Genomic DNA, 16,265 nt, shown 5'->3' on the forward strand with positions numbered 1-16,265 from the left:
AATTGTTGACTTTCTAAGGCTTAATAGGTATGGGAATTCCAACTTCACCCACATACCACATTTTGGTCACCAAATTTGTTGGTTTTGGTCATTTTCTCAAAACTTAAGTCTTTTAGGCAAAATTGCCAAATTTTCAGTTTTGGTGTCTAAGGTTGCACTGTTCCATTGGTCACTTTTCTGTTGGGATTTGGCAAAACTTCCTTCATAGAAAATCTTCCCTATTGTCTTAAGTTTATTATCCTTTTTAATCACTCCAATTGGAGTTTTGTAGCTCAAGTTATATCCAAATTACGGTTACTGTTCATGCTGCAGAATTTAGTTCTGCAGATTTATTGATCCAAATTCGTTCAGCAATTTGATCAAGTTAAGTCCATAGTTTGGTCTAATTTTCTTCATATGAAATGTTCTACTATGTCTTAGGTTTCCATCAGTTCAAGATTCACCTAAATTGGAGTTTTCTAGAGAGAGTTATAACCATTGAAACTTTACTGTTCATATGGTAAATCTGCAGTTTTGCAGATTCAATGATTCAAATTTGCTCAGTAATTTGATTGGGTTAATGGCATAATTTGAGTTTGTATTCTTCATGAAAGTTTTAGATCTATATCTCATCTAACCACTGGTAAAATTTCAGGTCATTTTTGTCTTGGCTAGCTCGAGTTATGACTAAATGAACAAATATTTGGTCAGTTTGTGCAGGGCATGTAACATCCTCCCGGTAGCAACTCCGTACATTCTACTGTTCCGGTGACCGGTGTCGGTCCGGACAGCTAGAACGTCCGGAAAAATATTTAAACTAAAGTCAGGAACCATAATTAACTCAAATATTAATAAGAAAAATTTAGTAAAAATTTTAGAAATAAAATACAACCAAGTTAAACGAGCCGGTGCCCAAGCGATGGGTAACCAGAGGGAAGTTGCCGGTTCTCGCAACGAGGAGCCCTAGACCCGGGGAAAAATTCATAAAATAATTATTGGGACTCCAGAGAAGGGTCATTGAGGTTCCTATGGCATTAGAATGCCAAGAAAATATTCAGAAAAATTTTTCAATCGGTACAGACAATTTTGACCCGTTAAGCCAAACGGAGAGCATTTTGGTCATTTCGCCTTCAGAGACGATTTTTGACCGACTTGTCCAGTTGAGTAAATAATTATTATGACATAAAATATGAATTAATGTTGATGAAAAATTAATTTGAAGCTAGTAGAAAAAAAAAAGAAAAGAAAATAAGGAAAATTAAAGATAATGACATCACATGATGTCACTCACTTAATCCCAACCAATCACAAGTTAATAAGCATTCTTAAAACACTTAAAAGAGTCAAAATGGACCAAAATAAATCTGCTCTTCTTCTTCTTCTTCTTCTTCCTCCAATACGTGACTCTCTTCTCCATAGCCTCCATAGAAGTTTCTTTCATCACTTTCATTTTTCCCATGAATTTCCACTACTAAACCCTAAGTCACCTTCATCAAAACTTGTCCATACCTCTTGGGGAAATGTTTGGCAGCCAAGAAAAGGAAAGGAAGTGAAGTTTGAGTTGGGAAAAATCTGCCCTATTCAAGGTTAGTGCACATATATATTCAAAACTCTTTATTTCCATGCTAGAGACTTGAAACAAGTATGAATTTGTAACTTAAATGAACCAAAATTATGTGTATGCCTACTATGATTTTCGGCAGCCCTAAGGAAGGAACAATGATGGAGTGTTTTTGATGGTTTTAATGGACTTAGAATGAATTAGAGATTATGTTTAAGGTGTATATACACATATATAATGAATGGAAGTGCTTAAGTAGGTGTATGTGTGAATCATAAGGGAAAACTAGGGTTTTGAGAAGTGAAAATTTGACTTGGCTTAGGAAATTGTTAGAGAACATTTTAATGGTCAATTAGTGACCATTTTAGGTAAGTTGGCCATAAATTGGACTGAAATGTAGCATGGCAAAGTGAAGGAGCATGCTGCCTTGTGAGTGCAGCAGGGTGACTGAAATTTCAGTCCACTTGGACTGCCATAGCTTGGGCTGTGTTGGTCCAATTGGTGTTTGGCCAATTGAACATGAAACTAGGCTTATAATGGCACATTTTTGCTGAAGAAACCCTGCCCAAAAGACCAAAGCAAGAGGACCAAAAGTTGGCCCCAATCCGGATACCCTGCAAACAGCCCCTGCAGAATGACTAAATGAACAGTAACTGTTCATTTGGCCATAACTCACTGTAGAAATGGTCAATTGATCTGAAATTTTTACAGAAATAAGTTAAGACATAGACAAACAACTTTCATGAAGAAACCTACCCCAAATTATGACCAGAACCTAATCAAATCATTGAGCAAAGTGAAGTTTACTGTACTGAGATTTCCAGAATTTTCATTTGAGCAGTAATGTTTGGATGGCTATAACTCTCTCTAGAAAACTCGGATTTAGGCGATTCTTGAACCGATGAAAACCTAAGGCATAGTAGAACATTTCATATGAAGAAAGTTAGGCCAAATTATGAACTTAACTTGATCAAATTACTGACCAAAGTTGGACCAAAATCTGCCAAAACCCAAAAGTGCAGCATGAACAGTGCACGTGAACAGTAAACTTATTTTGGCCATAACTTGAGCTACAAAACTCCAAATGGAGTGATTCAAAAAAGGAAATTCAACTAGACAGAATAAGGAACAACTTTCATGTTTACCATTTCCTCAAATTCCCACTGTAAAAATAACAAATGGAACAGTAAAGATGAAGCACCAAATCTGAAAATTTTGTTCAATTAGCATTAAGCTTAGAAATGGTATTGGCAACCAATACCAACAAGTTTTAAATACAAAATGTGGTATGTTTGGGGTGTTAAAACCAATACACCTATTTTCTATCCAAAAGTCAACATTTTTGTTGACCAATGAGGTGAATAGTGACACCAAAACCAAAAATTAGCAATTTTGCCAAAATGACCTAAGCTTTGAGAAAGTGACCAAAACCAACAAGTTTTGAATACAAAATGTGGTATGTTGGGAGTACTAAAACCAATGTACCTATTGTTTATGCAAAAGTCAACATTTTAGTTGACTAATGAAATGAATAGTGACATGAAAACTTGAAATTCAAAAATTGTGAAACTTAAAAGTGCAAAATGCCCTAGTAGGCCTAATGTGATTGGTTTGGATAGGTTGGCATGCCAATAGGGTATTGTTTTAGCAGTACTGCAAAAGGCTTTATGCCTGTATTCATGGCTTTATGCCCGTATTCATGGCTTTTATGCCCGTATTCATGGTTTTTATGCCCGATTATGTGATATCATGGCTTTTTAGCCATACTGACTGCATACATGGTTGACGTTCTGCGTCCCATGGTATGACGGCCCGAGGCACCGCGGTGTCCAGTGCCAACGACCCGTTATCCAGTCCAGTCGTTCAGTATAGGTTACTTGGGCATGGAAAAGTATAACTGTAATTGAACTGATTGTTAAAGAAAATACGAAAATTAAATATCAGGAATGATTACGATAGAATACAAAGAAACTCAAGATCATGAAGAAAATAATTAACAAAATGCATGAAGAAGTTAATATCATAAAACCTAATTAGCCCTCGACTAAACATTAAGTTGGTAATTATTCAGTTCTTATGAACACAATGGCTAAGAAATTATGATTTTATTTGCATATTATATTTTCTTGTATTATTTGCACCACTAAGCTTTATGCTTAGCGCATCGCTTTTGCAACGCGTAGGTACTAAAGATTTGGACAGAGGGCCCAGTAGACCACAGATTCGGTAAGGCAGTTCACAGTTCTGCATAGTGTCCGTGTCACCTCACCATCCACAGTGCATTGGTAGGACACTAGGTTCCATTTTGTATTTTGAGATTTTTGTAAATTTTGTAATTAAACTCTTATTTTATCATGTGTATTTGAAACAAATGTAATATAATTTTGTATTAATGTAAGTACTTGTAATTTGTGATTATAAATCACATGTGAGAATTTATTTATGATTTGAGTCTAATGATGATGTGAAATGACAAATAGAGGAATCATTAAGAAATTGCTGTAAATTGATGTGCTACAAAATGTGTATCTGTAATTTATATATGATTATCACATGTGATGAATGATTAAGAAAAGAATGGTTGAAAAATGTTGAGATTTTGATAAATGGAATTGAGATGATTGAATATGAATATAGAAAGTGTTTTTCACAGGTTCCGAAGAACGGTTTTCTCCATTTTGAGCCGGTACTCCACCGGATTTTCTATAAAATTTTCGGAACCTCAAATAAATTACAATTTCAATAAATGAATTATATTTCACAAGTTATATTCAAAATTACGATAAAAATGAATTAAGATAAAATAGAGTGCTCCGGCACACTGAGTGGCATAACTTGCTCGGCTACACTGTAGTCGGGTAAGGGGTGTCACAGGGCAGCCTGCAATTTTTCAATTTTGGTCAATTTGTTTACTAGGTTTTAGTCACTTTTGGGGAATGCTTCCTAAATAAAAATTGTGTTATTTAGTGCCTATTTTCATTCCCAATTGGTCTCATACTAATTGGACTTGTAAAACTTCATTTTTGGTTCTTTAAAGTTGACTTGGTCATGCTGCAGCAGCATGACCACACTCCCTCGGAATTTGACTTTAATTCCAATACTTCTAACACACTTAATTAGGTCACAAATGACCATTTCTCACTTCACATTAGGTCAAAGACACCATTCACAAGTTTTTAACATTTTTGGTCTCTAAACCCTAATGTCCAAAACCCTAAGTTTGTCCAATCTTCACAATTCATGTAATCTAAATATACAATTCACATAAATAACATCTATTCACCAAGATTTCATGTTTATCCTAACTAAATACCATCAAAACCTTAGGGTTCCATGGCTGCCACATTCTTTCTTCCCATATTTAAGCATGATTTCCTTTATTTCTAATGCAATTTCACCACATTTAAACTTAAATTCATGCATTTGATAAAAATCTAAGCTTAAAGTTACACTTACCTCAATTTATGAATTTTCCTAATTCTTCAATTCTTCACTTTCCTCTTCCTTTTTGTTCACAAGATGCTTGTTAAGATCTAAGAACAAGATTTACTTAAAGGAGTTAGGGAGTTTATGAAATAAAATCAAGCTTTGAAAGCTTGAGATGGGTGTTAATGGTGGAAAGGAAATGAGAGAATTAAGAGAGAAAGGGGTGACGGAAAAATGGAAGAAGAAGAAGTAAAAATGTTTTTTTTTTTTTCTATTTACTTTTCTATTAGTTATTTAATTTAATTATCAATTCCAAAATTTTCTTTTCTCTGATTTTATTTGACAGTTGGGTCAGGAGTCAGCTCTCGGGGTCAATTGACCAAATTGCCCCCCGCCGGTTCATCCCGATCTGTAAATAATTCAATATTTCTTTTGGCTCTTTGACCTAATTATTTGACTGGCTTAATAGTTCTTTTTCATGATTTTCTCTTTTCCATTGTGTTCGTAATGGTCCTAAGGACGGCAGCGTCACATTTTACGGTTCGAAATTTGAGTTTAAAACAACTTTGCAGTCATTCGCGAGAAGGTCACTCATCGCCGTGACTCTTGGCTCGTTTAACTTCCTATGTTCTGTTTTTCTTATTTATACTTAACTAATTGGCAATTACTAATTATTTGTGTTTATAGGTTATCTAGTTGTCTTATATGTGGTTCTAATCCCCTTAATTGTCCGGACCGATACCGGTCACCGGAATAGTGAAATATACCAGGCTATATAAATAGGGGTGTTACAATTCTCCCCCCCTTAAATAAATTTCATCTCGAAAATTTACCTGGTATTAATCTCTGAATAGCTATGGGTGCTGTCTCCTTATATCCTCCTCTCGTTCCCAAGCAGCCTCCTGGCCCGATTGATGGTTCCATAACACTTTTACCAATGGTATCTGCTTATTCCATAGCTGCTTCAACTCATAAGCCAGAATCTCTATGGGTTCTTCTTCATATGTGAGGTCTGGATTTACTTCAATTTCCTCTACTGGTAGTACATGAGATGGGTCTGATCGATACCTCCTCAACATAGACACATGGAAGACATTATGTATCTTCTCCAACTCTGGAGGTAGTGCCAAACGATATGCCAAAGGACCCACTCTTTCCAGAACCTCATATGGCCCAATGAAACGAGGACTCAGTTTCCCCTTTCTGCCGAATCTCATAATTCTCTTCCGAGGAGAAACTTTGAGGAAAACTTTCTCACCCACTGCATACTCAATATCCCTTCTCTTCAGATCAATGTAGGACTTCTGATGGTCTGATGCAGTCTTAAGTCGATCTCTGATCACTCTGATTTTCTCTTCAGTTTGCTAAACAATTTCGGGTCCAATCATCTTTTTTTCACCCACGTTATCGCAACACAATGGGGTTCTGCATTTTCTGCCATACAAAGCTTCATATGGAGGCATCCCAATGCTTGATTGGTAGTTATTGTTGTAAGCAAACTCAATCAAAGGCAAGTTTGTATCCCAACTGCCCTCAAACTCAATCACACAAGCCCGTAGCATATCCTCTATGATCTGAATTACCCTCTCAGACTAGCCATCTGTCTGTGGGTAGAATGCAGTACTGTTCCTAGGGCTCTTTGAAGACTACCCCAGAATCTAGAAGTGAACCTAGGGTCTCTGTCTGATACGATGGATACTAGCACTCCATGCAGTCTCACAATCTCATCAATGTACAACTTGGCCAATCTGTCTAAATTGTAGCCCATTCGGACTAGCAGAAAATGAGCAGACTTAGTCAGTCTGTCGACAATGACCCATACTACATCATGACTCTTCTGTGTCTTTGGAAGGCCCATCAAAAAATCCATAGTTATTCTCTTCCATTTCCATTCTGGCACTGCTAGTGGATGTAATAACTCAGTTGTTACTTGGTGCTCTGCCTTCACTTGCTGACAAGTTAGGCATTTGGAAACAAACTCTACCACATCTCTTTTCATACCCATCCACCAGTAATGCTCCTTTAGCCTTCTATATATTTTTATACCACCAGGGTGCATGGCAAAAGGAGACTCATGTGCTTCCTTCAAAATGATCTGTCTCAAATCAACATCATTAGGAACACATATTTTGCTCTGGTGTAGTAGTAGACCATCATCTCTGATTGAAAACTTTGGTTTCTTGCCCTGTCTAACTTCTTCCAACAGCTTCTGATACTTTTCATCATTCTTAGCAGCCATTCTGATCTAATCAATCAACATTGGCTGTACATGTCGTGCAACTGTTATCTGCCCATCATCATTAATCTCTAAGCTGGCATGCAATGATCTTAACTCATGTACCAAAGACAAAGGACTAATCTGTAGAATTGCCATAGTCTTGCGACTTAAGGCGTCAGCCACAACATTCGCTTTTCCTGGCTGATAGTCTATCAGACAATCATAGTCTTTTATCAACTCTAACCATCTCCTCTGCCTCAAATTCAACTCTTTCTGGGTGCCCAAATACTTCAAACTCTTATGATCTGTGTAGATGTAACATTTCTCCCCATACAAATAGTGCCTCCAAATCTTAAGAGCAAACACAATAGCTGCAAGTTCCAAGTCATGTGTCAGATAATTCCTCTCATGCGGTTTTAGCTGGCGTGATGCATAGGCAATGACATTTCGATCTTGCATTAATACACAGCCTAACCCATTATGAGAAGCATCACTGTAAACTGTATATTCTTTACCCGATGTAGGTAAAGTCAGGACTGGAGCCTCAGTCAAACATTTCTTCAATTCATCAAAACTCTGTTGGCATTTATTCGTCCACTGAAATTTCACATCTTTTCTAAGCAGCTTGGTCAATGGAGATGCCAACATGGAGAATGCCTTCACAAAACGATGATAGTATCCAGCTAACCCCAGAAAACTGCGAATCTCTGTGATATTTCTGGGTGGCTTCCAATTAAGGACAGCTTCTATCTTACTAGGATCTACCTTGATGCCCTCTTCAAATACTACAAGCCCTAAGAAAGATATTTCCTTTAGCCAAAATTCACACTTCGACAATTTGGCATATAGTTATTTCTCCCTCAAAGTCTGCAGTACAATCCGCAGATGTCTATCATGCTCTTCTGCGTTCCTCGAATAGACCAATATATCATCAATAAATACCACAACAAACTGGTCGAGGTATGGTCTGAAGATAGTGTTCATTAGATCCATAAAAGCAGCCGAAGCATTAGTTAACCCGAATGGCATGACCAGGAACTCATAATGGCCATAGCAGGTTCTAAAGGCAGTTTTAGAAATACTCTGCTCTTGTACTTTCAGCTGATAATAACCTGATCTCAGGTCAATTTTGGAGAATACAGCTGCACCCCTTAACTGATCAAACAAATCATCAATGTGGGGTAATGGGTATCTGTTCTTTATTGTCACCTTATTCAACTGCCGATAGTCAATGCATAACCGGAGAGTGCCATCCTTCTTTTTTACAAACAACACCGGTGCTCCCCAAGGTGACACACTAGGGCGGATGAAGCCCTTGTCAAGCAACTCTTGCAACTGTACTTTCAATTCTTTTAGTTTTGCTGGTACCATTCTATATGGCATTATGGAGATTAGGTCCACACCAGGCATAACATCAATCTCAAACTGCACCTATCTTTCTGGAGGTAATCCTGACAATTCATCAGGAAATACATCCGGAAAATCACATACCGTAGGGATGTCCCTCAATACTGGACTATCCACTTGGGTGTCTATCACATGTGCCAAGTACACTTCACACCCTTTCCTTATCATTTTTCTGGCCAGTACGGCTGAAATGATGTTTGAAGGCAATAACTGCCTCTCCCCATGTATTACTACATCACCATACTGAGGAAGACCAAAAGTGACTGTCTTCAGTCTACAGTCGATCATCGCATGATGCCTGGCTAACCAATCCATGCCCAAGATAATATCATAATCTCTGAAGGGCATTTCAATCAAATCAGATAGAAAGTGTGTCCTTGGATCACCAAAGGACAACCCCTATACAATTTATTTATCCTGACCTCCTGACCTAATGGACTAGTTACTAGCACATCATAATATAGCAGTAGAACACATCACACTAGCACTAACATACGAATGTGTGGAGCCAGGATCAAATAACACATGTACATCTTGGTCAAGGATGGAGAAAATACCAGCTACTACGTCTAATGTTTCAGCTTCCTTCCTCTGACGCATGGTATACACTCTGACTAGTGCGCCACTAGATACTGGCTAGTTAACAGTGCATTGACTCCCAGGAGTATTACTAGGACCCCTACCTCTGCCTCTACCTCTACCAGCTGACTGTGACCCTCTAGGTGTAGAGACTTGGGTTGATCCTTCAAATGTAGCAGAAGGTCCAGACCGGCGCGGACTAGTGCAATCCTTAGCGAAATATCTCCTCCCTCCACAGTTAAAACATGCACCGGTAGCCTTGAAACAAACCCCACCATGAGTTCTACCACAAGTTTCACACTGCCGTACTGATAGAGCTCCTCAGGGTGTTTTCTGGGTCTGCTGACCAGACCGAGGTGGTCTTTAGCTAGAGAATCTGCCTCTGCTAGATCTACGAGAGCTGGATCCCCCAAACTATTTCCTCTTCCCAGAACCACTCTCAGGTGCTTGTCCAGTAGTCTTTTCAGTCTTCTCTTTCTCTTGTGTACCCTTCTTCACTGCCCCTTTTGATTCTATCTTTTTCAATTCTAGGGCCTGTGAGATCAATTCAGCGAAATTTTGATATCAAAAACCCACAACTTGCATTCTCAGATTCGGCCTTAACCCGGACTCAAACCTCTTACATCTGTCTCTGGGGGTAGAGACTAAGCTTCCAGCGTAGTAGCTCAGTTGAGAGAAGTCTTTCTCATATTCTGCTATGGTTCTGTCCCCTTGTTTCAAACTCAAGAATTCTTGTAACTTCATATCCACATAAGCATCGAGGACCCACTTCTGTCGAAACTCCTTCAAAAAGTCTGACCAGGTTAACACGGGTGGCTCAACCAGGCTGTGGGGGATGGTCTTCCACCATTCATATGCATCCCCTTGGAGAAGAGATACTGAATATTCAAATTTTAATTCTTCAGTACACTACAGCTTCCTGAAAACCCATTCCATTCTTTCCAACTACTGTTCTGCCTCCAGTGGATCCACAGTGCCTTTAAACTCGGTGGCCCCAAATTTCATCAATTTTTCATATTACCGAGCTGAGGGCTGTGGTTGTGCTACAGGTACTTACATCTGAGCTTGGGGTGGTACATTTCCCGCCATTTGCTGGAAAAACGCAGCCATCTGCTGTACAAACTGAGCAGGGAACTGTGGTGCTGGAGTAGGAGCTAGAGTAGCTGACCCACTCACGTTCTAGAGTGCTAGGGCTTCCCCTTGAACCTCAGCCTCAACAGATTGTTCTACGGAATGATCTCCTTCTTCCATTCTGTTTTCCCAAATTTTCTACTTCTTGAGATCAAATACAAGGAGGTTGACCTCCGTTAGTGCATATTCATGATGTAAATTTGTCATATGTATCAAATAAAGACACTTGAGCAGTTGTACTTATCAAAGAAATGTTCACATAAATAGTCAAAATTCATTGCATAACCATGCTCTGATACCACTAAAACATGTCACACCTTACCCCTCTGTAAGGCATAACATGACCCCGTAGAATACCTAATGAACTACCGAACTTCACCTACCGATAATTCATTAAGTACACTACAAGGGATTTTAAAACTATTTTCTTGCATTTTGGAAGTGGTGAGCATTTTGGTAGGAATTAAAATCATTTATTCAAAGCTTATAAACTAGTAAAAATTTTTGTCCATTTTAAATTATTTAATAACTTCATTCACAGTGCAGAAAGTATGAAATTCACAAACTACAAATATTAATTTACAAAAAGAAGTTCCAAAAATAATATTATTACAACTTATTATATAACTACTCACTTTATATTGATACTTATGACATTACAGTATTTACATCAAAATAATTACAAGGGTATAAAACAATACCCGTACAAAAATGATCAAGAGTTCTTGTCAATCCCGCAGCTCACTCTGCTGCTTTCTCTTTGCTCTTATCTGCAACAGCAAAATAAGCTATCGCTGAGTATAAAAATACTCAGTGGAGCATAATAAAAATTTAAAATATAATACATAAATCATTCATTTCTAAAACACAGTTTAAATATTTCTTAATCACATTTCACAAATTACCAAAGCTCATAATAACACATTTTAGTCAAATAATTTAAGAAACATAGTGTTGCCAATTCATACACAACTTAAGCCATAACATAAAATTTCCGATCAATGCCGCGTTGTACACCACGACAAAGCAATCTACAACCTCACTAATCGAAATCAATGAGGGAGGTGGCTAGCTAGCTAATGAATACTCATCTGATCAACAACCTCAACTGGAAAACCAGAAAGGGAGGAAAGATAACCGATCTCACCCCATAAATGGAGGAGGAATAACAAGATACTGTCATGCTAAGTGTGAATAAAAAATCAATTTCAAATATTTTATTCAAATGATTCATGAGAAATCCAATAAATTTCCAAAGTCACAATTTCATTCACAAGATGGCAACACAATTCATAATTAACTTCAAATTTTCATTAAACACACTAAATCAATTTTTCAATGACAAAATGCTCAAATAAAGTTTATTGTGCACAAACCTAACGTGAGTCGCCTCTAGGCCTTGACTCAGTCTCTCCGAGCTTCCAAGTCTTTTTCAGCTGAAACACACAGTTTCACAGTTTTTCAGTGCTATAACTTAGCATAAATCCAAAAATAAATTTAACTTCACTTTTATCTAGCTCTAATGTGCTAAACTCGACGTTCTCGAAATTTTTGTGTTTCGGATTACTATTCACTACACTATTCAAGTCAAATTGTTAATTTTCTAAGGCTTAATAGGTATGGGAATTCCAACTTCACCCACATACCACATTTTGGTCACCAAACTTGTTGGTTTTGGTCATTTTCTCAAAACTTAAGTCTTTTAGGCAAAATTGCCAAATTTTCAGTTTTAGTGTCTAAGGTTGCACTATTCTATTGGTCACTTTTCTGTTGGGATTTGGCGAAACTTCATTCATAGAAAATGTTCCCTATTGTCTTAAGTTTATTCTCCTTTTTGAATCACTCCAATTGGAGTTTTGTAGCTCAAGTTATATCCAAATTACGGTTACTGTTCATTCTACAGAATTTAGTTCTGCAGATTTATTGATCCAACTTCGTTCAGTAATTTGATCAAGTTAAGTCCATAATTTGGTCTAATTTTCTTCATATGAAATGTTCTACTATGTCTTAGGTTTCCATCGGTTCAAGATTCACCTAAATCGGAGTTTTCTAGGGAGAGTTATAGCCATTGAAAGTTTACTGTTCATATGGTAAATCTGCAGTTCTGCAGATTCAATGATTCAACTTTGCTTAGTAATTTGATTGGGTTAATGGCATAATTTGGGTTTGTGTTCTTCATGAAAGTTTTAGATCTATATCTCATCTAACCACTAGTAAAATTTTAGGTCATTTTGACCTGCCTAGCTCGAGTTATGACCAAATGAACAAACATTGTTCATTTGGTCAGTTTGTGTAGGGCAGCCTGCAATTTTTCAACTTTGGTCAATTTGTTCACTAGGTTTTAGTCACTTTTTGTGTCACACCCTACTCCCCTGTAAGATGTAACATGATCCCATAGTACACCTAATAAATTACCGTACTTCGCCTACCGATAACCCATTAGATATCTACAAGGGATTTTAAAACAATTTTCGTGAAATTTAAATCATCGATTAAAATCTGGTGTTATAAATTTTTTTTCAAAATTTCGGCAAAGTGCCGACTGTATTTTGAGAAAACAATTCTTCAATCCTGCAAAAGAAAATGCTCCCAATATGTTTTCTCAAATACAACTTCAATAACTTCATTTCAATTCACAATTCAATTCTCAGTAAACAATCAATTCATTTTCAAACTAATCTCATCATAAAGAAACATTTCATTGATTATAAGACTCAAAATTTATAATACAAAACTATTCAAGTAAATGAAATCTCAAATTTATATTTACAATAATTTACATTTAATTACATACCAAAATGTTTTACAAGAGTTTTTATACAACTGCTCAAATAATTTACATACATATTATTACATGCATACATCAAAACCTATGTACATGGGTATACCTATAATATACCTGGAGCTGAACTGAAAGTGTCTTCAAAGAAACTTACTCACTGCTCCATGCTCTTCTTACCTGCGACAGCATACAAAGCTTTCGCTGAGTGGTGAACTCAGTGGTGCACAACTATAATTTAAAACATAGTATAATATACATTGACAAAATTTACAGTAAATAATTTGGAAATCTGAATACTCATCAAATTCTAAAACTCAAAATATTCATTGCCAATAATGTAAATCATTTGTATAAAATGACTTCGATCATGATATTCAATTTATCAAATCATAACTAACCATTTAGGTAATTCCAACAAAATCAATTATATATAAATCATATTTGAAATCACAATTCTTTACCATTCAAAAGCCATTCTGTATCTCAAAAATCATTCTGTATCTCAAAAATCATTCTTTATCTCAAAAATCATTCTTTATCTCAAAAATCATTCTTTATCTCACTAACTATGCAAGACTAATCCGAAAGGGTCATATTCGATGTAATTCTAACTCCCTATGGTCGGGGAGGTTGAATCAGATTCTAACTCCCTATGGTCAGGGAGGTCGAATCATCATGCACAGTACCATCACAATAATGAATCTTCCGCAAGGGCCATAACGATAAAATAAACTTAGATCTAACCTCAAATCAGAGGAAAATCTAAGCCTGTGCACGTACCATGGTAATCAAAACACAACTAACTCCATTGTCTTCTCAACAAATGAGAGAGACGGGTAATAACCTAGTCAAGCATCTATAGTGAGATATAAAACAATATCACAATCCTTTCAGTGAGCATAAATCACAATACAATTTGATTCAAAGTCAATTCTAATATCCAATAATTTTATGCTCATCACAATTCAAATCATAAATTTGCATTTTTCCATGAAAATTACCATCACAGTTCAAAACATGTTCTATCACAATTTTTCAAAACATAATTATTCAATCCATAATAATGCTTAATACTTGTGGAAATACCATTTCACAAAGCTAAATTCATACATACTATAACAATTTCAATAATCATTGAATCGAATCCAATGCTTGTTAAACATAATACATAAGAAAAATATGTCATTTAATCATATGAAATATTCAAAACAAAATCAGTAAAAAACTAGCTGTGCATAAACCTCTGATAACTGTTTCTTGGCTCTGACTCAGTGTTTCCTTCCCCTTCCTTGAGTCTTTGCTAACTGAGAAACACAATTTGAAGTGTTTCAGTACTCATTTAAACTGTCTCTAAGAATAAGGCTCAATAATTAATTTGTCGAATTCTATTATTTCCTTAGTCAACCTAATATGTCAACCCTCGATGCATTCTAGGTAAATTCGGTTTTAATGTCACTAATATGTCACATTCAATAGTCTTTTAGGGTTGGTACATGTTACCAAATTCATTTATATGTATCTTGCATTTTCTTGCAATTTGCTGGATTTTGGGATACTAGTTTAACCTAGCCGGACGACCTAGTTCCGTCGGTTTTCGGGTTTCGGTCAAAACGAAAAACTTGTAGATCTATGTCTTATGGAAAGCAGGGCAAAAGTTCAGGTCATTCTGAGTTATGTAGACCAAGTTACGGTCATTTTACTATTGCTGGTCAAATTGCATCAAAATTGGTCACTTTAGGTCATTTTAGGTTCGGCCAGTTTTTGGACCCGAACTTGTGCAAGCTGTTGACTTGCTTATGGTCATTTCTGGGCTTTGGTGTCTTCATAAGACTTGTAGATATGGGTCTTAAATATTCATGGTTAAAATTTCAAGTCAATTGGACATGTTTTGAGTGAGTTATGGCCTAAACACTAACTGCTGCCCAAATGGTCAATTTTCAAGCCTGCACTTACCAATTCCAGATTTGGTCATTCTTTTAGGTCACTTCTAGGCAGAATTTGGACAAGCTCTCTTCATGAAAGTTGGTCTATATTGAGTCTAGTTTTACCTCCAATCAGCCTCATACCAATTGGAGCCACAACTTTACACTTATAACATAATTTATACACTGCCAACAATCACAACCTGCATAAGAGAATTTACACTTCCAATTTAGCAATCCTCCTCCTCCCAATACTTTAATATTCATTCTTGGCACTTCTATATTTATTCAACACAATTCTAACAAAGTAAATTGGGCAGAATACTCAAGTAATATAGGCTCTCATGGCTGCCTAAAATTGGGCAGTCCAATAACTCAATAATTCTTGAAATTTCTTCACCCAAAATACTCCCCATAACCTCAACACAAACTTTAATAAAGTAAGTTAAAGAAATAAGCATTTGCCTTTATTTGACCACTTCTCAACCTTCACCAAAGCTCCTTTTCTTGCTGGCCATAGCTTTCCCATGATGTGTGGACAATTTCTTGTGAAAGGATTAGTGGAAATCATAGTGAGATTGAGTGAGATTAAAGCTTGCATGAAGGTGTTTCAATAGAGATTTGAAAGGAATTTAAATTCTACAACTTGAGAGGTGAAGAAGATGAATGAAGATAGCGGAAAATTCTATCCACTTTTGGCTTTTATATGGTGCATAATGGTCCACTTACTCAATTAAATAATAAGGTAATATTAAACTTTTAATTATTCACATTATACCCCATAATTCTCATTCATTATATTTCATTCCAACTTTAATTTTTCATGTAATTTCTAAACTTTAACACTACTTTATTTTCATGGACATTTAGGTCAAAAGTCAACTCTAGGTGTCCAATGACCAAAATGCCCCACTTCGAGTTATATTCCTGATTTTTCGGTAACACCGGGTTTTGTCCGTTTTTCGATTTCTCACTTTTCTTTGTACTAATTATTTAATTTTTCTTTGATATTTCTAATGATATTTGTATTTCAATAGGTGTTTATTTAAGTTCTAAAAATATTTTCCAGGGTTCCCCGCGGTCCAGGGATACTCAACGGTCCACGCCGTGACTTCCCAGTGCGGTCACCCATCGCTAGGGTTCTTGGCTCGCTTAACTTGGTTACATTTCTTTGCTATTATTTTTCCTTTGTTTTTCTTGTGTTTTCTTCTCTTGTATTTTATTATTTTATGTCTCCTCACTCATATCGAAGTGTAGTTC

Source organism: Hevea brasiliensis, chromosome 2 (assembly GCF_030052815.1).
Source record: "Hevea brasiliensis isolate MT/VB/25A 57/8 chromosome 2, ASM3005281v1, whole genome shotgun sequence".
Classification (NCBI taxonomy): Eukaryota; Viridiplantae; Streptophyta; class Magnoliopsida; order Malpighiales; family Euphorbiaceae; genus Hevea; species Hevea brasiliensis.